Source organism: Benincasa hispida, chromosome 11 (genome assembly GCF_009727055.1).
Source record: "Benincasa hispida cultivar B227 chromosome 11, ASM972705v1, whole genome shotgun sequence".
NCBI lineage: Eukaryota > Viridiplantae > Streptophyta > Magnoliopsida > Cucurbitales > Cucurbitaceae > Benincasa > Benincasa hispida.
In genome coordinates this window covers 36187465-36214235 of record NC_052359.1, presented here as the reverse complement: position 1 = coordinate 36214235, position 26771 = coordinate 36187465, and the positions used below count along the sequence as shown (strand labels likewise).

Here is a 26771-nt window from a genome sequence, read left to right as displayed (position 1 = left end):
AAATTTATAGTTGAACATAAATTTTTTTTTTTAGTATTATTATTAATTTAACAAATATTAAATTTAAATATCAATGACTAAAAGTATTTAGTTTTGAAAATAATAGCCTATTTAAAAATAAAAAGAAAGTAATATGTGTAGATCAACAAGCAATTAAGTTCAAATTTAAATAAAGGTATTGTATACTAAACTTTCTTTTAAAAAAAAAAAAAAAGAAAAAAGAAAAAAAGAATTATGTATATACTTAAAGAAAAATAAGTGGGAAAGAAAATTATATATGCTCCTTTTCCTTAGATGAGGTGGTGGGTGCGTAGGTTGTTGTTTTGTTCTTATACTTCTCTAAAAAAAAAATAATAATAATAATTGGGAAAAAAAAACTGACCCATTCTTTTATACTTTTAAACCTATTATACTTTAAATTAAAAGTTTGTGCTCTTTTTATAACTATTAAGTTTATGCTCTTTTTATAACTATTTTATTTTTTATCTTTTATTTCTAAAAATTGTGCTTATTTTCACGTATTCTTTTACAATAATTTTTTATTTTTCTTAATGAAAATTTGAGTTCGTGTCCAAATTCATTTAAAAAAATGTTAGTGTTTCAAAACCTCGATTTTGATTCTAAAAAAATTGTAAAAAAAAAAATTAAAAGAAAATCTAAACAAAGATAGTATTTGTAAACCTCATTTTAGAAAACATAAAACAAAAAATAAAATGATTATTAGGCTTTTTTTTTTTAAGAAATAATCATCAAAACAAACTGATGGGTTATTCAATCCTTTCTAGGCCTAATTACTCAAGATCAACACTGAGATGATGAAGAAATAGTTGATGAAGGCTCTGTCGATACTCGATAAGTTTCTGCTCGATACTCGATGGAAATTTCCTTCTATCCACGGCAAGTTTCCGTTCTTTGTTCGATGGAACACGATGAGTGTTGCTTTGTCGATACTCGATAAGTTTCTGCTCGATACTCGATGGAAATTTCCTTCTATCCACGACAAGTTTATGTTCTTTGTTCGATGGAACACGATGAGTGCTGATCGATACTCGATTCTACTCGATGAGTCTTAATCTTTACTCAAAGCAACTCGAAGATGAAAACGCCTGACTCGATGCTATTCAATAGAAGAAAACTGATACGCAATTCAACTCGATACTCTGAAATCCATACGATTTGATAACAAGATTATATTTCGTGATTTGCAGAAAGATTGATGTCGATCGAAAGAAGAAGATAAAGAGAAGAATGAGAAACACACAGGATTACATGATTCGGTTAATATGCCTACGTCCACCGGAGATCCATGTTCTTTCTCACATGAAGATTGTGTACAGCTTGTTTTGTTTATAGAAAAATAGAAATTATGTAAAAACTCTTCTTTGTTTTCTGATCAGTGGTATTTATAACACATACCAACAGACCGTTACAAGATAAAGTTAGTTATAAACTAAACTAGCTGAATAGGTATTTGAGTCACAGTTTCTTCAAATTCTCCACCTTGACTCTAATGATAGCAATCTTCTGATCTTCCTAATTCTGACCATTCTGTTTACCCTGCGTTTGGAAGTTCGAAACCAATCTGTTCTAAATTTTTTACCAATTTAAGTTTGAAACTGGCGTTGTCAACATGTCTGTTGCATTCTCTGATGTGTGAACCTTTAGGATTTTTATTTCCCCTGTCTCTACTTTGTCTCTGATGAAATGATAGTTTATATCAATGTGTTTAGTTCTAGTGTGGTATTGTGGATTTCGGGATAAATGGATGGCACTTTGGTTGTCGCAGTAGAGTTTTACCATTGTTTGACTTATTCCAAAATCTTTCAAAAATCTCGTAAACCACAATGCCTCTTTAATTGCTTCAGTTAAAGCCATATACTCAACTTTTGTTGTAGATAAAGCCACTATAGGTTGTAGTGTTGCTTTTCAGCTAATTAGATTAGGACCATAAAGGAATAGGTAGCCTGTTAGGGACCTCCTTTTGTCCAAATCACTAGCATAGTCAGCATCCACATATCCATATAGTTCTAAGTTTGGTTCAGCCGATTTTATAAACTAGTCTTGAGTTTTTAGACCAAACTAAGTATCTTAGGATCCATTTAGTAGCCTCTCATTGTCTCTTACCTGGGTTAGACATATATCTACTAACGAGGCTAGCTGAATATGAGAGATCAGGTCTGGTAAAAATCATTAAATATATTAGGCTTTCGACTACTTGACTATAGGGTATAACTGACATCTTTTTTTTATGTTCTTGGTCAAAATCTTTAGGAGAATTGACTGAGGATAACTTAAAGTGTTGAGCAATAGTCAAGGTTATAGGTTTAGCATTACTCAGATTGAATCTTTTTAGGATTTTCTCACAATATTTAAACTAGTTGATGCTTAAGACAGACTCCTCCCTATTCCCTAGGATTTCAATCCCTGGAACTTTGCTTGTTTTTCCCAAGTCCTTCATGTCAAACTCCCCTTCAAGAGGTTTTTAACACAGGTTAAAACTTCCCTAAACCTATTTTCCAGTAACATATCATCCACATATATGAGTAGGTAAACCTTGTCCTTGTAGGAACCTATATTTACATAAACACATATGTCACATGAACTTCTTTTGAATCCAATGCTAGATATATAGTCATTGAATCTTCTATACCAGCATCTAGGCGATTATTTTAACCCATAGATCGACTTGTTGAGTAAGCAATAGAGATTCTCTTTTCCTTTAACTTCAAATCCCTTAGGTTGCGTCATGTAAATTGTCTCTTCTAGATGTCTATGAAGGAAGACAGTTTTCACATCTAGTTGATACAATTTTAAGTTATTTTGAGCAACCAAGGATAAGAGAAGTCTTATGAAAGTTTGTTTGCCAACTGGAGTGAAAATCTTTAAGTAGTCTATTCATTTCCTTTGTGTAAACCCATTTGCAACCAACCTTGCCTTATACCTAGGTTTCTGATCACAGGATGCACCTTCCTTAAGTTTGAAAACCCATTTAGAGGCAACTGGTTTATAACCCTTAGGCAGAAGAACTAAAGACCAAGTATCATTCACATTTAGTGAATGCATTTCCTCATTCATAGCTTCTATCCAATCCCTCGCATCAGCACAACTTGTTGCTTCTTCAAAGGTTGTTGGTTCTTGGTTAGTAGAAGCCAAATAGCATTTAGAACCAAATTCGTATAGTTCATTTCAGTATATCAGCTGGAGAGGTAATCCTTTGTCTATCCCTAGCTAAGACATACTGACTCAAGTCAGGCTGTTCATTAACTGTCTCCTCTTGTTCCCCTACATCTTCCTCAACTTCTCCTCACTAGGTGGGTTAGGATCTGTTGGTTGCTCAGTAGGTAACTCCACCTCAATTTCTGGGTATAAAACTCAGCTTCATCCTCAAGTCTTTTCTCCTTTTGCATAAACATCACCTTTAAACATCTCCTCTTCTTTAAAGGTGATGTCTCTACTAATTATGAACTTTCTCTCTACTGGATACCATATTTTATATCCTTTGACACCCTCTGTAAAGCCTACAAATATGCACCTAACTGCTCTGGCTTTCTACTTTCCCTTATTTTGGTAAACAAACCCTATACACCCAAAAACCTTAAGGTTGTCTAGATTAGAAGCATGATTAGTCCATTTCTCCTCAGGGGTTAACAACTCTAGAGATGTGTGAGGGCACCTATTCAAGGTATACACTGTGTAGGCTACAACTTCTGCCCAATAGTTTTCACTTAGGATAGCATCAGAAAGCAAACATCTTACCCTTTCCATTATAGTTCTGTTTAATCTCTCAACAACCTCATTCTGTTTGGGTGTATACCTCACAGTTCTATACCTAGTTATATCATTCTCACTACAGTATTTGCCAAAGTCTTCATTGCAAAACTCAAGCCCATTGTCAGTTCTAAAATATTTTAGCCGTTTAGATGTTTGTGTTTCTGTCATAGCTTTCTAATCTTTAAACTTCCCAAAGACTTGGTCCTTAGTTTTAAGAAAGTATATCTAGCTCTTCCTAGATAAATCATCTATAAAGGTTAGAAAATACCTTGAGCCACTAAGGCTTAGTGTAGAAGATGGTCCCCATAGGTCATAAACATAATCCAATATTTCTTTGGTGGTATGCTGAGATTTTGTGAAGCTTTGTTTGGTAGTTTTCCCTAGAATACAGTGTTCACAGAAGGAAAGATGCTCATTGATCCCTTTCGGCAATATACCCTGTTTAGACAGTGCTTGCATCCCTTTTTCACTGATATGGGATAGTCTTTTATGCCACAAGTCTGCCTCTGTCAAGCTTGCTGTTGAAACAGTGTAGACACTAGTCATCATCTTTACTCCTCTTACTAAATAGAGATCATTGACCTTTTCACCAACCAACACTACCTTAGAATCTTAATCACCTCTAGGATTCCATCCTTTTCTCTGCACTCACACCCAATGAAGTCAAGCATACTTAGAGATATCAAATTTCTCTTGAGTAAAGGTACATGTCTCACATTTCTAAGAAGCTGGATTGATCCATCCTTTAGCTTTAAGGATACTGAACCAACCCCTTTGATTTTGCAAGCTTCATTGTTCCCCATGGACACAGATTCTCCATCCACATCCTTGTAGGTATTAAACCAGGTCTAAAGGGTGTCATATGATAGGTACAACCAGAGTCAAGTACCCAGTCATGAAGAAAATCGAACATGAGGATTTCCGTGAGCAGCAAAAGAATCATTCCAAATTTCGATTGTATATGAACATTACAATTACAATCACAAACAGAAACATTAAGCTATGCGCAAAACATAAATTACAACATGCTTTACTACACGGTCAACGGAAGGAACTAACAAACCTTTGAAGACTCATCTTCAAGACTCTTGATCACGAGTGCTCGAATAATCAGCAACACTGCAACACTCGAACACTCGTACAGCATGACCGCTACACTGCACGATCACAGCAAACTCGAACAAAGCTATTACCAAGGTCACAAACACTCCGAACACTACGAACCGCCTCCCCAAAACCTTGATTAATGTCGAACTGACACCTCCAAAAAGGTTACCTTGGTATTCTCGGTGTGAGAATCTAGAGTGTGGGCTCTGTGTGGACTTGGTTAGAGGATGAGACTGGAGGAAAACAATCGTGTAAACGATTGAGCAAGAGGAAGACGACGAAGCCTATTGTATAGGACAATGCCCAATCATTTAACAAAAGCTATGTGATCGTTTAGCTCATCGGCCAGCTGAGTGTCTATCGTGTAGAAACACTCCACGATCGTCTAGTCTCTCTAAGCTGTCATTTAGTAAATCTGATTTACTTAACAACTTTTCCGTGAGAACTTTCCAAGATTGGAAATCTCAAATCAACAACTACTAAATTTAGGAAAACATTTTTCCTTTTTATCTCACGGTTACCATGAAACCACCAATAACCTTCCACTTAATTGGTTATTAGAGAAAAATAAATAATTATCCAATAGTTAATATTATTATAAATATAAATTTATAACCTATAGTTTTAATATTTCATCTCATGAAACATACAAATCGTAGCTCTTTTTTTATTTCATGGTCCTTAATGTAAATCTCATTTACATTAATCCTCCACTAGATGTATCTCATACATCATACCGATCATAATTGAAATACCTCTTGTTAATTTGAACATTTCAAATCAACATCAAAAACTGATCCTCAACTTGAATCCATTGAGCTACCAAGGGGACCTTATGGACCTGTAGCTCGAAGCTCTAACGGTACGTGAATAATTGACTAAACTCTTTAGTCACGGGATCCACCATCTGTTAACTGCCAAGCACTCTATTAAAGACCGATAGCTGAACTCTCTTTACCACAGATGTATTACGTGTTCATCTTAATCAATCAACAATGCGATAACCCTTCATAGATCGCTCATAAATACAGACGGCCAATAATCGTTATGCCCTTGTAGTTACATCTAACTCCTTAAGTACCACTGATCCCTCTAATGAACATAAGTCATAGTTCTACTATGTCTGAGTCTTTTCTTCCAAAGAGAAGTTGTGGCCACTATGTTCAAGCCCCAAAAACAGCCTTTAAGAGAGCAATCTATCTACTTACCCCTGCTTCGGGGAAGGAGTGAATTCCATCTTGTATAAGGTCCGATCTTATACAAACTTTTTGTATAGGACACCTCCACTCGCATGTCTCCACATGAATGGCTAGGATCTACCATCTGTAGTGGTTTACAACACTTACAAAGCAGGTTGTATCCGTAGTGTCACTAGGATCAGGAATTCCTCCTTAATCCTTATACTACATACCTATTTAGGTTATCACTTAAGGCATGATCCACTTGTATATCTCATATACAGGCTTAAGTTTACATACGATAACCATGGAGCTTTGTTTATTAGATATGAGTAAATGCCATAATGAAATAATACTTATTTTATTCATAAACAATGTGTATAATTACAACAAACGAGACTCTGGGAGAATTAGGACACCAATCCCAACAAGTCATGCTTCCCGAGAGGACTTATTTGGTTAGTTTCGTTTCTAGTAGATGCTAAAGCATCAGAATAAAAGTATGACCCTTTAACCACTGAAGCTTCTAGCTATTTTCCTTTCTGATCCTTCTATTTTTTTCTGATTTTTTTTATTTTTCCATTTTAAGTTGTAACAATCCCTCATTAAGAGTCCTTTTTTTCTTGCAGTTATTACATTTCAGTTTGGTTTTTGGTTTATGCTTTTCACCAAACTGATTTTTAGTCCCTTTAGAATGATTCTACTTGTTTTTGCCCTTGACAAATAACCTTTCTACACTAGGCTATTCCTTTTTTTACTGAATGAAGCTCTAACTCTCTAGTTCTTAATGTTGAAATAATGGCATCAGTGGTAACTGACTCTCTGCCATATTTCAAGGCATTTTTTACCTCCTTATAGATTTCAGATAGAGAGTTCAACAAAACAAAGGCTTCATTCTCATCGCCAATCTTTTCGCCAAGGCTTTTAAACTCAAACACTATCTTTTTAAACTCATCCAGATTGTCTGATAGTGGTTTAGCAGAATTCATCTTAAAAGTGAGGAACTTTTTCCTTAAGAACATCTTGTTGGGGAGATCCTTATGTTGGGTTTTATGTCATAAAACTTGTGGTTGTAAACAATGAAACTGATTCTGAAAATTCAATAAGTTGTTATTGAATATATGAATTGCTTATTTCGTTTTAGAAATAAATTCAATAAATTAAAAGATCCATGACTATTACATGAGTACTTGAACTTTATGTAGAAACATAAAAATGGATCGGGTTCAAGTAAATAGTCAAAATAGTCTATAGTATATGAATAAGATTGGGTGCCTTATTTTGGTAACATTATCGACCCACTCTATAGTTGTTACAAGGAGTTGTAAAGTGCTACAGATGAAGTTATCCTAATTCGTACATGTTATGACATGAGGAGTGGATGCGTCCTGTGCAATAGGTTTGTACAAGATCAAACACGAAATAAGTTACTCTTACTTTATAACTCTGTTTACTATTTAAGACTAACTATTTCAAAGCGATGACCTTGGTAACTTGACCTTAATCCTAAGCTAACTATGAACTTCTGTTTGTTTGGGATTATCCTTAGATTTGTATAGGTGAGGGTTGACTCAACAGCACCGGCTCAATAAACCTCCATTTCAGGGATAAGACCGGGTAGATAGCTGGAGATATAGGGTGCGAGACGGAATTCACTTCTACCCACTTTCAGGGATAGTAGAGAGGTTGTTCCTTTAAGTGTTGACTTCGAGTCTTGAACAAGGGGCCCTACCCTCTCATTGGCCCGAGAGGTACTCGGTTTGTAGATCGGATCACAAACCAATTGTTCATTAAAGGATCATTGGGACTTAAGGAACAAGAGGTAATCTTGGGGGTAAAATAGTCATTTGACCCCGCTGTTATTACGAACAACCTGTGAATGGTTAACTTACTAATCATGGTTATATCGAGTGGACATAATATATCTACAGTGAGGGGAGTGCAACTCTGGGCTTTAGTGGAATGACCCAGTAGTTAACTAATGGGGGTTAATTCGGTGTAAAAAGTTTAGCCAATTAATTTCGGATCATTGGAGCCCATGATCTATAAGTCCAAGAGATCCCCCTACTAGCTCATAAATGGATTAGCCTTAGAGTAGCGTGTTATGTTAATTTGAAACGTTCAAATTAAACTTAAGAAAATTAGTAATTATATGTGATATAATTGCGCGTTTAAATTGAAATTAAACAAAATTGGAGAATCAATTAATATTTAAATATTAAATTCACGAATAGGGATTCATGATGGTGGAATTAGTGTTGAATTAATTTAATATTTGATATTGAATTAATTAGAATTAATTAAAAATTTTAATTATTTATTTATTATTAATTTTATTGGAAAATGAATTTATGAAATGAATTTTGTAAAATTAATAAATGTTTTCAGTTTTGAAAAAAAAATTGATTTTAGAAATCATTTTGAAAAGCAAAATTGGAAAACATAAATTTTAGAAATGTTGGATTTCTCCACTCACAATTAAGTAGCTCACTTAACATCCACTTGACTCTAGTTTCAATACTCCAAGAATGAGCTGCATCTTAGACAACCTTCTTCTTTGTATGAATATCCTGCAATAAATCGAGAAGATGGAAGTGGAAATGAAGTATGCATCAGTTGAATTTTTACAAAAAAATTTGAGTTGAAGAAGGTGTTCTTCAAGTGGGTGCAACAGTGAGTTCTTCTCCAAATTCCCTTCATTCAAGCTTATTTTGAGTTCCACAACTCAATCTAAAGCTCCAAGATAATAGTAGGGAAGATTTTGAGGTGGTTCACAACGAGATTTGGAGAAGATTTGCAGCTGAATTTGTGATTCAAATGGTTCTACAAAGGTATGTCTTGAAACCCTCATTATTGTATGAGCATGCTTTATTTATAGCCAAAATAAATGAATTAGGATGCTTATTGATCCTTGTTGCTTCCGCTGCATGCTGATATACTCCTACAATTGGTATAAGAGAATCATTTAAGCATTCAATTTTTTTAAATTTTTGTGTGGTGGGTGTTTTTTCATGAGATATATGAAAATGGTGCACTTATATGGTTTATTGAGTTTTGGCATTTAAATTTTCTTTGATTCCTTAATTAAATTTGTAATTGGCTCTTGTTTGATGAGCTTATATGTGTGCTCAAGAGTCTATAATTTATTTGGAGTCATTAGAGTTTAAATTAAGTTGTAATTGAAAAAAGAAATGAAGAAGGTCGAGCAGCAGGAACTGGTTCTTCAGCATCTACTCAAATCTTGTCCTTCAAGCTTCGAGCGAGATTTCCCTTATGAGCGAGAGTGAGATTTTCGTTTGAAGTTCAAGCGAGATTTCTGTTCAATACTAGCGAGAGGCAGCGAGATTCGACTGGAGCTAGAGAGAGCGACACTTGCTTTAGCGAGAGCTAGCGAGATCAAGTTCAAGCAGCGAGATTTCTAGTTTGAGCTAGATTCTAATGGAATTTCAAGCAAGAGATTAATTTCGAGCGAGATTTGGAATCGAGTTCGAGCGAGATTTTGAGTTAGGAGCAAGAGATCGAGTTTGAGCGAGATTTTTTTTACCGATTTTGACGAGTTTGACCCATTGACTGAGCTAAGACCNTTGAATTAATTTAATATTTGATATTGAATTAATTAGAATTAATTAAAAATTTTAATTATTTATTTATTATTAATTTTATTATAAAATTAATTGTTGAATTAATTTTGTAAAATTAATAAAAAATTCATTTTTGAAAACAAAATTTTATTTTAGAATTCATTTACAAATTCAAAAATTGAAAAAAGATTGAAAATGGAAAAAGTGGGAATTCTCCACTTTCCATTCCAAGTAGCTCACACATTCTCCACCATCTTCATTGATTCAATCTTCCAAGCATGAGGTGCATTTCATGTAGCAATCCTCTTTGCATGATAGTCTTGCAATAAATAGTTGAAGTGGAAATCGAGCATGCAATTGATGCAATATATGAGTTTTTGCTGACAAACTTAAGGTTGAAGAAGGTCTTCTTCCATGGTGTAGCAGTGATCTTCTCCAAACTTCCTTAATCCAAGCTTATTTTGAGTCCTACAACTCAATCTAAGGCACCAAGAGGATAATAGTGAAGGCCTTGAGGTGGTTCTCAAGCAGATTTGGAGGAGATTTGCAGTTGGAATCGAGATTCATGTGGTTCTACAAAGGTATGTTATGAAACCCTCTTATTAGTTTATGAGCATGCTTAATTTAAAGCCAAAATTAATGAATTAGAATGCTTAATGGTTTGTTTAACTTTGCTGCGTGTTTTTTTATTCTAACACCTTAGTTGCGTAGAGACCTTCTAGCTTGACTCACATATTATAGGCCGTGTCTTGATCGATCACCTGTCTCAAGATGCTATCACTGAGATTAAGAACTAAAGTTCCATAGGCAGTGAGTTCCATATCTTTCCTTTCTTGCGTTGTTAACGTAGGTGGCAGAGTTGATGGGTCTAAAAGGGCTTTATGAGCTCTCTGTTGTCCCATAATAGCTTTGATTTTGGCCTTCCACAGACCAAAATCACCCTGTCCATCGAACCTTTCTATCTCAAATCTAGCAACAGCCATCACTAACCTGAAAGAATATTGAGAACGGTTTCCTTTAGTATCTTGATGCTTCAAGAATGCTGGTCTTGATGATCTTCAAATGCTATGATACCAGAAATTATTAGGTTATTCAATCCTTTCTAGGCCTAATTACTCAAGATCAACACTGAGATGATGAAGAAATGGCTGAGAAAGGATCTATTAAATCCTTGATGCTAGATACTTGATATTCGATAAGTTTATGCTCGATACTAGATGAAAATTTCCTTCTATCCTCAACGAGTTTCTGTTCTTTGCTTGATGGAACACGATGAGTGCTGATCGATACTCGATTCTACTCAATGAGTCTTTATCTTTACTCGAAGCAACTCGAAGATGAAAACTCCTGACTCGATGCTACTCAATAGAAGAAAATTGATACGTGATTCAACTCGATACTCTATAATCGATACAATTTGATAACAAGATTGTATTTTCTTAATTTGCAAAAAGATTGATGTCGATCAAAAGAAGAAGATAAAGAGAAGAATAAGAAACACACAGGAATATGTGGTTCGACTAATATGCCTACGTCCATCGGAAGATTCACGTTCTTTCTCACTTGAAAATTGCGTACAGCTTGTTTTATTTACAGAAAATAGAAATTATGTAAAAACTCTTCTTTGTTTTCTGATCAATGGTATTTATAACACATACCAATAGACCGTTACAAGATAAAGTTAGTTATAAACCAAACTAGCTGAATAGGTATTTGAGTCACAATTTCTTCATAAACCACTACAAAATAACATTTTGAATCACAATAAAATTAAACAATTTCGGTTAAGGTGTTTGAAGAAGAGAAGAAGCACGTTCTTCCAATACCTTAAACACAAGGGAGTATGCAAACATATTATGTCAATGCCTCACATGGGAGAAGAAACATCGATTATCTCAAGTGCAACTACCACCACATTCTCAATAAAAGAATAGACTTGCATAAGATTCAACGAGACGATATTAATCAAATTCACCACATTTAGACAATCAGACTGGGCCATGATATGGTGAACATTGAGTAAAGTAAGACTACAGAGGCCAACACAAATTGCCCGCTTCTAGAACTTTTAACACATTGCATCTTGGTCTTGAATATATGACCAGCCAGACAAACACGACCTTAGACTTAAAATATGGTTTATGAACTAAGTAGATATAATTTGGAAAGTTGTCAAAGTAGGCATAACTCAATTGGCATAAAGAGTGTTATTGATCATGAGACCTATGATTCGAATTCTATCCCTCCAACTTTACTAAAAAAAACTACGTTGGAAGCTAGGTCTAGGGACTAATATGTAATTTAATTAACATTTTTAATTAAATAATATTAATTTTTTTTAACCTTTTGATATTTTTAATCATATTTAGCTTTTAATTATCAAATCCATACTATGTAACATTTGAATATTTAAAGGGTATTTTTTAATTAAAAAAATATTAAGTTTGAGTGTATAATATAATAGGTGTTCAAAAATAGAGTAGAGAAAAGAAATGTAACTAAAAATATCATGGTTTAAAGGCTGTTTCTTAGGTGTAGGTGGGGTTTTCAAAAAGGTGTGTCTTCAGAAAATATATATATATATAATAGTAAATATAAATATATGGAAATGAGAGGGGAAAAAGTGAAATCGTCGTCTAAGAGATTTGAACTTTTACGGGGAAACCCCATGTACTTAGCAGGCACACGCCTTACCACTCGGCCAAAGCGACAATTGTTAATAATTGTAAAAATAAATATACGGAAACGAGAGGAGATAAATTTAGTTATAAACTAAACTAGTTGAATAGGTATTTGAGTCACGGTTTCTTCATAAACCACTACAAAATAACATTTTGAATCACAATAAAATTAAACAATTTCGGATAAGATGTTTGAAGAAGAGAAGAATCACGTTCTTCTAATACGTTAAACACAAGGGAGTGTGCAAACATAGTATGTCAATGCCTCACATGGGAAAAGAAACATCGATTATCTCAAGTACAACTACCACCACCTTCTCAATGAAAGAAGAGACTTGCATAAGATCCAATGAGATGATATTAATCAAATTCGCCACCTTTAGACATTCGGACTTGGCCATGATATGGTGAACATTGAGTGAAGTAAGACTATAGAGGCCAACACAAATTGCCCGCACCAAGAACTTTTAACACATTGCATCTTGGTCTTGAATGTATAACTAGCCAGATGAACACAACCTTGGACTTAAAAACATGGTTTATGAACTAAGTAGATATAATTTTGAAAGTTGTCAAAGTAGACATAACTCAATTGACATACAAGAGTGTTATTGATCATGAGACTTGTGGTTCGAATCCTCTCCTTCTAACTTTGCTAAAAAAAACTACATTGGAAGCTAGGTCTAAGGACTAACATGTAATTTAATTAACATTTTTAATTAAACAATATTAATTTTTTTAATTCTTTTGATATTTTTAATCATATTTAGTTTTTAACTATCAAATCCGTACTATGTAATGTTTGACTATTTAGAGGGTTTTTTTAGTAAAAAAATATTAAGTTTGAGTGTACAATGTAATAACCTTTCAAAAATAGAGTGGGAAAAGAACAGGTGTTGATAGGATTTTTAAAAAGACGTGTCGTTAGAATATATATATATATAATATATATAAGAATTAATTATATATATATAATAGTAAATATAAATATATGGAAATGAGAGAGGAAAAAATTAAATCATCACCAAAGAGATTCAAACTCTCGCGGAGAAACTCCACATACTTAGTAGGCACATGCTTTAACCACTCGGTCAAAGCAACTATTGTTAATAATAATAAATATAAATATACGGAAATAAGAGAAGATAAAGTTAGTAATAAACTAAACTAGTTGAATAGGTATTTGAGTCACTGTTTCTTCACAAACCACTACAAAATAACATTTTGAATCACAATAAAATTAAACAATTTCGGTTAAGGTGTTTAAAGAAGAGAAGAAGCACGTTCTTCCAATACCTTAAACACAAGGGAATGTACAAACATAGTATGTCAATACCTTATATGGGAGAAGAAACGTCGATTATTTCAAGTGCAACTACTGCCACCTTCTCAATGAAAGAAGATACTTGCATAAGATCCAACAAGATGATATTAATCAAATTCACCACCTTTAGATAGTCGGACTTGGCCTTGATATGGTGAACATTGATTAAAGTAAAACTAGAGAAGCCAACATAAATTGTTCGCTTCTAAAACTTTTAACACATTGCATCTTTAAATGTGTTCGTGGGGCTGGTTTAAAACCAACTTAAACTTTAAAATATGGTTTATGAACTAAGTAGATTAGTTGTGAAAGTTATCGAAGTAGACATAACTCAATTAGTATACAAGAGTGTTATTGATCATGAGACCTGTGGTTCGAATTCTCTCCCTCTAACTTTGCTAAAAAAAACTACTTTGGAAACTAGGTCTAAAGACTAACATGTAATCTAATTAACATTTGATTAAACAATATTAATTTTTTTTTAACCTTTTGATATTTTAAATCATATTTAGTTTTTATTTATTAAATCCATACTATGTAATGTTTGAATATTTAGAGGGTTTTTTAGTCGGAAATTATTGTGGAGTGTAGAATATAATAGGCTTTCAAAAATAGAGTAGGGAAAAGAACAGGTGTAGATGGGGTTTTAAAAATGAGTGTCTTCAGAAAAAATATATATAAATAGTAAATATAAATTACGGAAATGATAGGGAAAAAAATTGAAACCGTCGCCTGAGAGATTCGAACTCTCGCGGGGAAACCCCATGTACTTAGCAGGCACACGCCTTAACCACTCGGCCAAAGCGACTGTTGTTGACTACAAAACAATTGATTAAATTATATAAGTATTAGTTGAATATTGGGCTATATCTTTTGGTCTTGGGTTGGGCTTAGCTTATCAACTTCTATAATTAAGATCCTTATTCTTTTGGATCATAATTCTCTCTCTTTTTTCTTTCATTTTTTTTTGTATTTTTGTGAGTTTTATCGAGAAGCCTAGCCATTTTCTTTTGGTGGTTTCCTCGTCGAGACAATGTTGTTTTCGTATTTTTATAATAATATGACCGTATTTATTTTGAGTTTAGTTCAACGATAATTGACACAACCTTTTTCTCTGACGGACGAAGGTTCAATCCTCCATCCTACTGTTGTTGTACTAAAATTGTTCTCACTTCCAATCAATGTGATATCATATTTGAATCTCCAACATTTTGAAATAGCTCTATTATTATTTCTATTTTGTATAAATATAGGACATGTTTTGGAATAAATAGAAAATCATTCCAAATAGGTTCATGTTATCACTAGGAAGCTTTGACACTGTTAAAGATTAAACTACACAATATGAAGTTGGTTGAAATTAGAAAATAATACATATAACAAAAGAAACGAAAATAATAGAAAGAATATCAAAATTACAAATTCATCATGAAAAAGTTTGACACGATGATAGGATGTGATGACCACAAATATACATTCTTCTTTAAAAAAAAATTCTGCTATATTGACAAAAGGTCCGTTTTTCTAATTTAAAATAGTCACGTGTATACTTTATAATAAGAATCATGTATAATTTAAAGTTTATTGTTGATCTTATTAGTGTTTCTAATGTTATGTAGCCTTGGAAAAGCCAGGCACAACATTAAATTTGGGAGAAACAGACATAGCTTAGATTATTATCAACATTGTTGAAAATAAAATCCAAACTGCCAAACCATATAAAAGATAGTATTAATTCAATGGATATACAACAAAATAGACAAACTTAGAATTGATCCAAATTGCATTATCTCAGTTTGAGGAAGTTGAGTGGTCAGAATCAAAAGACTTCAAATCTTAATTAATTAAGAGCTGAGAATTCAGATGAAGAATTCAAAGAACTTAAAACAAAACATTTCTTTTTCTTTGTTAGGAAAAAAGAAATCAAATAATAATTATTAATGTCTAAAAGCCAAAATATTATTTAATTTAGTGAGATGGGGTGTCATCTCCCCAGAATGAAATTGTTTGCCCCCTGAAATAAAGACATTACACAGAATAAAATGGAATCAATTAAAATTATGGATATTTAAAAAAATATATATCAATTTATGCCTATAAATCTCGAAGCTTACGTCAATTAAAACTACTAACTAATAATGATATTAATTTAAACTGAACTTTTCTAAATATATCCATTTATATAATTCTTGAAATTTTGTTATAAGTCTCACTTGATATTTATCCAAATAAAACATAATGGAGTATATAAATTACTACAAAATGTTAAACTTTAATTATTTTTTTTTTTATCATTATTAGTTCGAAATTTTGACACAACTTTCAAAATTTAGAGTTTTAATTCGATATTACCTAAAGAAAAGAACAAAAAGAAAGAAAAACTTTTATTTTTGTTAGTACAATTGGAGACAAAAGATTCAAACCATAGATATCGTGGTTACTAACACATTCGTATACTAATTGAATTATGCTCGGTTTGACAAGAAAATCATCTCTTTCATAACCAAATGGGTGAATCTCAAATTTAGTAAAAAAAATAATTGTATAAAGGTCACTTTATAGAAGCCCAAATGAAAAGTAACTCTAAAATCAAGAGTGAACGGAATTTAGCCTTCTACTGATGTAATCACCATGTAAAATTACTATTTTAACCATTCTTCCTTCTTCCTTCTTCCTTCTTCTTCTTCCTTTTGAAGATTTTTTCTTTTCTTTTTTTCTTCCCCTTTTTTCATTTTTTAGGTGTTTCTTCTTCTTCCTTTTTCCTTCTTTTTTTGAGTTTCTTCTTATTTCTTTGTACTGTATTTTTTCTTCATTCTTCTTATTCTTTCAATTTTGGTTGACTCTTATTTGTTTGTGCTTGTCTTCATCTTCGCTTCTACGTACGTTCGTCTTCGTTTGTGTCTGTGTCTGCATTCGCCTTCTTCTTTCATTGCTACGAGGAGCGAAAGCACGAATCGGAGAGCGCGATGGAGAGCAAGAGCGCGAATTGGGGAGCATGATGGAGAGCGAGAGCGAGAATCAATGAGCGAGAGCGAAAATCAACGAGCGTGAGCGAGAATCAAGGAGCATGATGGAGAATCAAAACAAGAATCAACAAGTGAGAGCGAGAATCGAAGACCGCGATGGAGAGCAAGAGCGAGAATCGGGAAACGCGATAGGGAGCGAGAGTGAGAATCGAGAGCAAGAATGATTTCGAGTGGCAGACCCATACGTGCATTTGGGGTTAATTTGATAATGTAATACCGTAATAAGATAAATAAAAGGTCATTTCTCACTTTTTTTTTTTTTTTAATCTTGGGCCATTCTTCATTTGGATACCTCAAATAAGGTCATCCATCCTTAGGATCCAATTTAGTAAGTGCATTAATGTCCACAAAATGACAACTCATTTGACAAATTTAAAGAGAATAAAAATTTGTGTTGTGCTTTTATCCTTTCAGGTTGGAAGAATAAAGAAGATTTGGTAGAAAAAGGCACATTCTTCAGGGAATATGTGCCAAAAATTTTGAGGAATATTGTTCCACTTTGACATCTAGTAATTGCTTGTGATTGGGTTTTGCATAACTTTTAGAAAAACAAGGGCTACATTAGCAATTTGGTTTATATAGTTTGAATTTCATTTTAATTTGGTTCTTTATGAAAATAGATGCTCTAGACAATCCTTTTAGTTTGGACTTTATTTCAATTTAGCTCAATAGTTTCATAGTAAATCTTACAAATCGTCAACGACATTACAAGTTATTATCATGTTGAAAGTATGCACAATTTTCTATTAACATGTTGACAATCAATATTTCTTATTTTAATTTGTTGATTGTGTTAGATGACTTTAGTAAAAATTTGAGGTTGAAAAAAAAAATTATAGATTTATAGGTGGAAAAAACCAGTTTAAAATAGTTTATCAAGTTTAACAAGTCTTTGGAGCAAAAATATAGAGACTAATATTAATTTACATAAAAATAATTTACCTAAACTTTATATTTGGCAGATTTATTTCTCATAGCTTCAACGTATTCTTGGACTATATGGTATAATTTGTAAGTAATTGTATCACTTGATCATTAGGAATAAATATTCTGTTTTCCAATTTATTATTCTTAAATTTATAAAATTTTAACTTAGTCCCTCTAACATAACAATTTAATTCAAAAGATGATCTTTGAACCTACCACCTTCGAAAAGAAGATTCAGTTTATATAGATAAAATTATAAAAAGAAAAAAAAAAAAAAGAAATTTACCTCTTATAAATTAAATGTTCTATTTAGGAAATTCTAGCTTAAATATATATTTTAGTTATTATGTTTAGGTGTTTTTCAACTATTGTTTAAAATTTTTTACGTTTTAGTCCGTTAAATTTAATAATTCTCAATCTCTTTTGTCAATAAATGTTAATTTGATTAACCATATCGTTATGTATTAATTATTTTTTATGAGACCATATTGTGATTTGATGCTTAATAAATGGGTAGAAATTTGTAGGAAATACAAAGCCACTTAATTTTTTTAAAAAAAATAATAATAAATCCTAGTTTCTCTTCTAATTTTTTTAATAACATTTTTTTCTCTTTTGAAGTGACACATAAATTTTAGCCATAGCACTAAGTATCATATCATCTTTAGGGCCTTTTTAATTTGAAACATTTGGTTATAAAATCTAAATATTTTTAGAATTTTTCCATTTATAAACATTTTCCAAATGCTATCAACAACTAATTTTAACATTTTTACCCATCAATAGAAGAGACTAAATTCATAACTATTAGACAATAGGAACAAAATCGAAAAACTATATACAATTAACAAAAATATTTATTTAATCTCTAATAAGTACGATACTTCAAAAAAATAGAATCTTACTATTTAAGTGTTCATTTCATTTATTAAAATATCTTGAATCTATTATCTCTTTTTGCCTATAGATGTAGTTAACTCACTATTAATGAATTACGTAAATTTTCATGTCGATTTTTCTTTCATCTCTATGTCCTCACACGTGAGGGATACGAGGATGTAAAAAAGGAGATCCTATATGTTTATATTTTTTACTCTTCTTCGATTGTCGATTTTATAACAATAATACAATACAGTAGGTATACTAAATATGCAAAAGATAATTTCACAAAAAAAGAAATTCATAAAAAGGAGAAGGCATAATTAGAGGAGCAAAAGGAGAAGGGGTGTCTTTTTATTTATATAGTTTTTATTTTCATTCCTCTCATGATGTGTTAAAGGAGTGGGATGCTTTCATCATTCCTTGTAAATGCAGGTTGCCCCCACCCCCCACCAATATTCATTTTCTTATTTCTCATCATCTTTTCTCCACTTTTCTCCTCTTCCTCTCCTTTCTTCTCTTTTCTTTCTTTCTTTTTTTTTTCTCCATTAAGTTCTAAATCAAATTTATTTAATTTCTTTATTAATTAACAATTTATTTTTTCTCAATAAAGAAAGAAACTAACCATTCTTCCGTTTTTTTCATTTTTTTTTTCTTATCCACAACTTTTCTTTTTAAAAAATGAAAATTCTAAATTTTATGGATACAATATACATATATTATTAACGTACCAATGAAGTAAATAAAATTTATTTTAAAAAATATGCATTTCTTTTTTTTTTAGATAATTAATAAGAGAAAAAAATTTGAAGATACAATATATGGCAACTCTAATTATACTTAGTTAACAACTTTGTTGTTTGTTGCATAAGAATAAGAGAAGTTTAATATATTAGTTCTTGATTGGTAACCATTTGGTTTTGAAAATTAAACTATTTCATCCACATTTATTATAATGATTTACATTTTTCTGAAGTATAATGGTTGAATTCTTAGCCAAATTTCAAAATAAAAACTATTTTTTTTACTTCTCTATTTATTTAGTTTTTTAAACCATTTGTGAAAAGTAGATAACAAAGAGACATTTAGATATAGAAATGGTATTCATAAACTTAATTTTCAAAATAAAAATAAAAAATAAAATGGCTACTAAATAGGATGTTAATTTTTCTATTTATAAATTATATCTACCCAAATAGTATGTTTTAGATTTGGTTATATTGATTTAAAAAAAAAAAAAAATTAATTATGTGGTTTAGGTTAGAGAGGAGTAGCTGGAGGAGTGAGTTAGCTTTCCAGATTAGATTAGACCTTCTAATTTCAATATTTTTCTCTAAGTGCCTTTGTTTATTTATTTATTTATTTATTTTTAATTTTCTCTTTGCCAGCAAAAACTTAGAATGATTATAATGATGGGATTGCTTTAACTTTGTCAATTTCAAAATGAAATTGGTGGATTTTTTTTTTAATTGGGAATCCTTAATTTGCAAGGCTAAAGTTAACCTCCAAAAGTTGAATTGATTATCAGATTGATATTATTAAAGATAAGGGTTTGGTAATCTTTTTTTATGTTTGTGGGATCTCTATTTAGCTTTGGCTGAGGAGACATTACCTTCATAATTTCATTTCCTTTATCCATGAGGTTGGAAAAAATAGGGGAATCCTATAACAAGTAATTACAAATGGTTTAAGTTGTAGGTTAAATTGCACAAGTATCTCTAGTTTTTTTTTCCTCTTTTACTTCAAAACTATATTTATATTTTTTAAAAATTGTAATATCATCTTTAACCTTTCATAAATATTTTCAAAACTATCTTTTAGATAGAAATATGTTTCGATTTTAGATAAAAATTAGGTCCAAGTACTCATGTATGATCGCAAATTACGTGGTAACTATCGTTCTAGCTCGATAGTAAGAACACGGGGCTCAAGATATCTAAAGAAGGTATGGACCCCTCCCATCATATGGCACGATACAATTGAAAACGTAAGCCCAACCTATACAAACCAACCGAGGGTTTACGTTTTCTTGTTTTTCTTTGTTAAAACCTCTGTAGTCTATCCTCTTTCGAGATATCCCAATTCTAACATTCATTAAGAAGTAGAGATAGGATTTATTATAATATTTATGTGAAAATGATAGAAGGTGCTATAAAAGGAAGAAGCACATCTTACATCTTCACTTAGGAAGTGCTATGAGATAACCTAAAACAAAAATTAATTGGATTCAAACACCACTATACATTTCTAATTCACTTCACATTCTCAATTTCTAACAATTTTCTAAATTTCAAGAATTTTTTTAATAATATATGAAAGATCAAGTGCCATATTTGCAATTTTCTTTAAAAAAAAAAAAAAAAGATGAGTAATTTTTTAAAACCAACAATAAATTTTAAGGATATTTTTCTAGTATCTCAAATCTCAAATTTTCATGTTTGCTTTCCTTAAAATTTACATCAAGAATTATCTTTCAATTATCATGGGCATTAATGTTGACATTAAATAATTTAGTTAAAACTAGATGTACCTAACAAGTTTATTTGTTAAGAACATGTATAGTTCAAAATTAAACACATTTAGTATTTTCTATAATAAATGTCAAATTAAAATTAAACTGTAATGTGATTAATAGTTTTGTATTAAACTCCCCACACACGCAAAAACAACATTTAGTTATGTATTAAACTTCAAATTAAAATCTAGATCAGATTTGTCCTAACATGATTAATGAAAAATTAAACTGTAATGTGATTAATAGTTTTATGTGCAAAACTAAAATTATAAAATGAGGACAAAAATTAAATATTCAAAATTATTAGGAAAAAAAAGAATATCTACTAAAGCTATAATAAAAGAAAAGTTACACAAATCTTTCTTGGATTACACTAATTATATGTATTGAGTTCTTGGTCAAATTAAATCGGTCGACATATTTGAGAAGAAATTGAATTATAAAAAAAATTATGGTATGATGTCAACTGCAAAATAATTATATTATTTTATATGGGTGTGGGACGTTTATTACTTTACTATTTGCTAATAGTAATTATCATATCTCAAGAATATTTAAGATTAATACTTTAAAGCAGGAAAAAGAATATTAATACTAATCATATTGTAAAAAGCAACTAGCTGTCCTATTTAATATTTCTTAACAATCTAGTAGTCAATAATTAATCCTCACCAAAAGTTCGATTTATTCCTAATTTTGACCGTAATATTCTTTTAAATATCGAGTTCAACATCTTTTGTGGGTTAATTTTTTTAATCCAACTTTTATTATATAATCAACATGTTAGACATTTTCGTCGATAATTTTATATTTTCATGAGTTGAAATCAAGATAAGAGATGAATAAATCAAGGTAATTATAAAAAATAAACAATAGAAGGTTACAAATCTGAATGTAGAATAAAAAAAGGTATTCTAACTTGTTTTAAAAATCATCAATTTAAATATTTTATTACTTTTTCAGGAATATCATTATGATATTGTATTAATATTTCTATAACATTTTCATAAAATTAAAAGTTTGAAATTTTTGTTGATATCAACATTTTTAACTTGGTGTTGAAAGTGATATACTTTAACAAACATTTCATTAGTTATATATGTAAATGAATACTACAAGAAAATTGACGTAAAGACATATAAATATCGCTAAAAGTTTAACTAAACTAACTAACTGCAACAATATTATTTTAAATCACTTATTGACCCAAAAGACTTAAACTGTTGAATGAAGACAAATTTAATAGGTTTAAGCTTATTATAGTCTCGAAACTTTGAAACTTGTTTTATTTTGACCTCTTAAACTTTTAAAAACGTTTGTTCTAATCTCTAAACTTTTAAAAAGTCTTTATTTTAGCATCTCTTATTAAAATTATATTAATTCTTCAGCAGAAATGAATTTTGAACTAAAATGTATTTTAAATTCTCCCACTTTGCCACCATATTTTAAATTGAAACTATAGATTTTTTAACGTAGCTAACTTATTACATAGCCTAATCATCTAAAAATATAAAACACTTTGCTATTTTGTTAAAAAATTAACAAAATCTTGATATATCAAAGATCAAAATAAACATTTTTTAAAAAATTTATGACTACAACGAACATTTTTAAAAATATAGGAATAAAAAATGTAACATTATTCAAAATTTATGACCAAAATAAGATTTAAATCAATTTAATATCATACAACTAAATTAAAAATCAATTCAAAGTATAATATCAAAGTTGTAATATAATTTAATCATAAAATTTCCCCACAATTTTGCATCTTGATGATATCTCACCATCAATAATCACATGCAAGAAATAAGTGAAATGAAGGAGGCAATATAAAATTCTTGTACCTAGATTTTTTTTTTCTTTTTTCTTTTTTCTTTTTTATGAAATTGATGGTTCCAATGTGATGATGACGCGTGTGATTTTTATTTTTTATTTTTTTATTTTTTCTCTTGATGCTGAAAATGAAGTGGGCTCAACAAAGTGATGAGTTTGCATTGTTCATTTCATGAAGCATAAAGTTAATATAAAGTTTTGAAAATTTAATACAATCATATATTACATATAGATATAGTTATATGAACAGTACAATGCACCACTTCCCTTGGCCTCCCTTCCCATGTGAAGCTTATCTAAAGTTTTTCAAAAACAAAGAAATATCTATTTCATCCACTCATTTCAATTATTACTTTTCTCTCTTTTAGTTTTAATCTTCCTTTAATTAGTATTTCTTAATCATAATACAACTGATTACTCATTAATTCTTTCTTTCTTTAATTTCTCTATCATTTTTTCATTCATTTTATATTTTTTTTTTCTTGGGTCATCTCCACTGACTTTGGATCTATTATTATAGAGAGATCATTTTCACTTTTTTTTTCTTTTTTACTTAAATAGGTATTCATGAATTTGATTTAATTTTTAATTTTTTCCCCCTATTTTTAAGCATGGATGTAAAGGAAAGGTATAAAACCATTCAATATCCAAGAATACATGTTGGTTTGACCCCTTTTTAAGGAGTCAAATGTGTTTTTCACGGCGACAATTTGTGATGGCGTATAAATTATTCATTTAAAAAATACTCTTAAAAATTTTAAAAATATTTTCTAATGATATCATCTTTCAATTAACATAAATTTGTATTATCAACTTCAAGGTCAATGGTTCAAATTTCCACCCCATATATATGTATAGACATTTTAGCCTTGCTTATGAATTTTGTAGACATTTGAAAACATTGTTGTCTATATTTTGAATTTTGTAGACATTATGGTATTTCTTGTGAATTTTGGAGACTTGTTTTGTTATAATAGATTTTGAATATCGTTCTTGTGGATTGTGGAATCTTATGTGTTTTTTTATTACTGATTCCAAGCTTTTTTTTAAGGGAACCGATGGAACCGAACCAACACAACCCATTTTTTATGGGTTGGTTTGTTTCGGGTTTATAATTTAACAAGAGTTAGGTTAGGTTAGAAAAATACACAAACCAAACCATAGAGTTGGGTCTAAAATATCCCTAAACCCAATCCAACCCACGAACACCCTTAGTTTAAGGAGCCACCTTTTCCTTTTATTCGTAGATATAGCACAATACAAAATAATTTGCAAATATAGCAAAATTTAAATCTAGCTATTAGTCTATCAGTGATAGCCCATGCTAATAGGAGTCTATCACTTATAGATTTTGCTATATTTGTAATTTTTTTAAAAAATATTGATATACAGTTAATTATTATTTCTAAAAAAAAAACTATCATTACGATTACTCTTAATTAAAAGAAAACAAAACGAAACCATTATTTTATAATGTTTAAATGTTGAATTTCTTTAAATATTACTCAATATATTATTATATTTAGTTTTTTTTAAAAAAATCGTAACTTACCATTATACTACGAACATTAAATTTACTCTTGAACATTATATAATATTATGAAAATAAATTATTTAACATTATTAGAAGGGCAGACAGGGCAACCGTAAAAATTAAAAACGAAATACAATTAAGTTTTCTTTATATCGAAGCCAGGGAGGGGAAAACTAAGGCGCGTAGCCACACGTGCTTCAGGTGAAAGTGGTTTATGAAAGCCGGGGCCCATTCGCGTTGATGGGGCCCAAGAAATTAGCTGACAGGCATGGGATTCTGCTTGATCAAGCCAATAAACCAAACACGTAAGCAGTTTGAAGGATGCGTTACCAGTTGTCAGGCTATGATTGGTCTTTCACCAAATAATTTTATACATCGCGGTTACAAAAGTACGTCTCGGAGTTAAATAAATAAATAAATAAGTGAAGCGTGACATGGGCCCACGTAAGACGCTCCATGTGGGGTCCACGGAATCCGAAGCTAGTTAGCTTTAACAACGAACCAAACATTTGAATTTTTTTGGACGTTGAACGGTAACCTCTCTTTCAGCTCAATTGACAATTGTAACCTCCAAATCCCGCTATTTCTTTTTTTCTTATTATTTTTCTTCTTATTTTTTTAATGTAATTTTAGATTGAGTTCATCTTTTTGCCGTTTTAAGTATATATTTTAATTTGAAAAAATTTAATATATGTAGATCAATTAATGTGTGGCATTCATGAATGAACTACAATTATTTCACAATAACTTTTTGTGCATTATTTTTACTTTGAAATTTTCTATTTAATACAATCAAAGAGTTCAAAAGTTATGGAAGTTTAATTGGCTTAGAGATAATATTGATTTGGTATTAAATTTTTAATGAAGAAGTGGTATAATTGGCTCTACACTTTATAATTGCATTAAAAATTTCTCGTATTAATGTAGGTGTTGAAATATCGGTACCTTGCTGAAGAATTATAAAGCTCGATAAAAAGTGTAACTTGTTTTATTTAGTATCCACATATATAGGTGTTGAAATATCGGTACCTCGCTGAAGAATTATAAAGCTCGATAAAAGAGTGTAACTTGTTTTATTCAGTATCCACGTTATTATGATATGAATATGAGTTGACATTGTTAAAGTGAACATGGTTCATTTGACATATAAATATGTTAACAACATATATATATATAGATATAAGAAAAATATTTTAAAATGAGTAAATATTTTTTTTTCATTTTTCATTTTTTTAATCGGAGATTAGCTCAATCTTGTGAGGATGCTTGTTATCTCTGTGAAAAGTTGAGTTGGAAGATCATAAGATGAATAGAAGGTTGTTAACTAAGATGATTAAATTAAGCGTATTCACAATACTCTATGTTGAATACCAACTAAAGTACTTGGATTAAATATTTATCTCATATCTCACCTCGACTTTAGTGAGAAAAAAATATCCCGTAAGATATTATATCAATTATATTATAGGGCATTTGCAACTGTATCGATAGATAGAGAAAGAAGATGGACAAAACTAGAAATATTATAAATTGGAGATGGAATTAGGAAAAGATAATTATAACTTATAAACCATATTATATATACATAAATAATGAAATAATGAAATAATGAAATTCTATAAGATTGATGAGTGAACTATACCACACTTATTTTACAATAATGTTAATGCATTAAATGTTCACTTTCAAACTTATCATTTAATAAAAGAAGTTCAAAACCTATTGGAGTTTGATTTAGAGATAATAAAATTACCTTTCAATAATATAGAAAATTTTAATTAAGAAAAAGTACCATCATCACAGCATTTAATAAAACAGTGAAATTTTGACCTAGACGTTGGAAACTCAAGCTAAATAGAAAATCTATTAGTCAAAAAAGAAAAAAGAAAAAAAAAAATACAGCTTGTTTGAATGTATAATGATGTCATCATGAAATTGGTCTGCGCAAATGTTAGAATTTTTTTTAGAAAAAAAAATCTAAAATTGATTATTTAACAATTAGTCGAAAGTATTATAAATATCACAAATTATGTGTAAAATAGACACTCATTCTTATTGTCAAAAAGTTAAATGTCATTTCTTTTACACTCCATATATATATATAGTCATGTGTCTTATAAATATTCATTCTTAATGTGCATATAATTCATTTCCTACTTGTCAAATTGCGTTATAGTGGCATTTGGTAGATTTGGAAGACACATAATGGGCAATATCCATGAAAATTAGAGAAAGTGGAGATTTTAGATAAATTTTTTATTTCATATTTTATTATTTTATTTATTTATATATTATGTTTAAGTTATTTTAATATTTATTTATTTTATTATGAAAAATTATTACAAATGGTAAAACTGTTGAAAATATTTACAAAATATAAAAAAAATTTAGACCATTGATAGACACTGATCG

At 30.4% G+C, this 26771-nt stretch overlaps 2 non-coding genes across 2 annotated transcripts; both read right to left on the bottom strand.

The window, feature by feature from the left end:
- Window positions 1-12267: 12267 nt before the first annotated feature.
- Window positions 12268-12348, bottom strand: TRNAS-GCU. The gene has a single exon. It is a non-coding gene; the product is annotated as a tRNA-Ser (tRNA).
- Window positions 12349-14368: 2020 nt separating this feature from the next.
- On the bottom strand, window positions 14369-14450 carry TRNAS-GCU. The gene has a single exon. It is a non-coding gene; the product is annotated as a tRNA-Ser (tRNA).
- Window positions 14451-26771: the final 12321 nt, after the last annotated feature.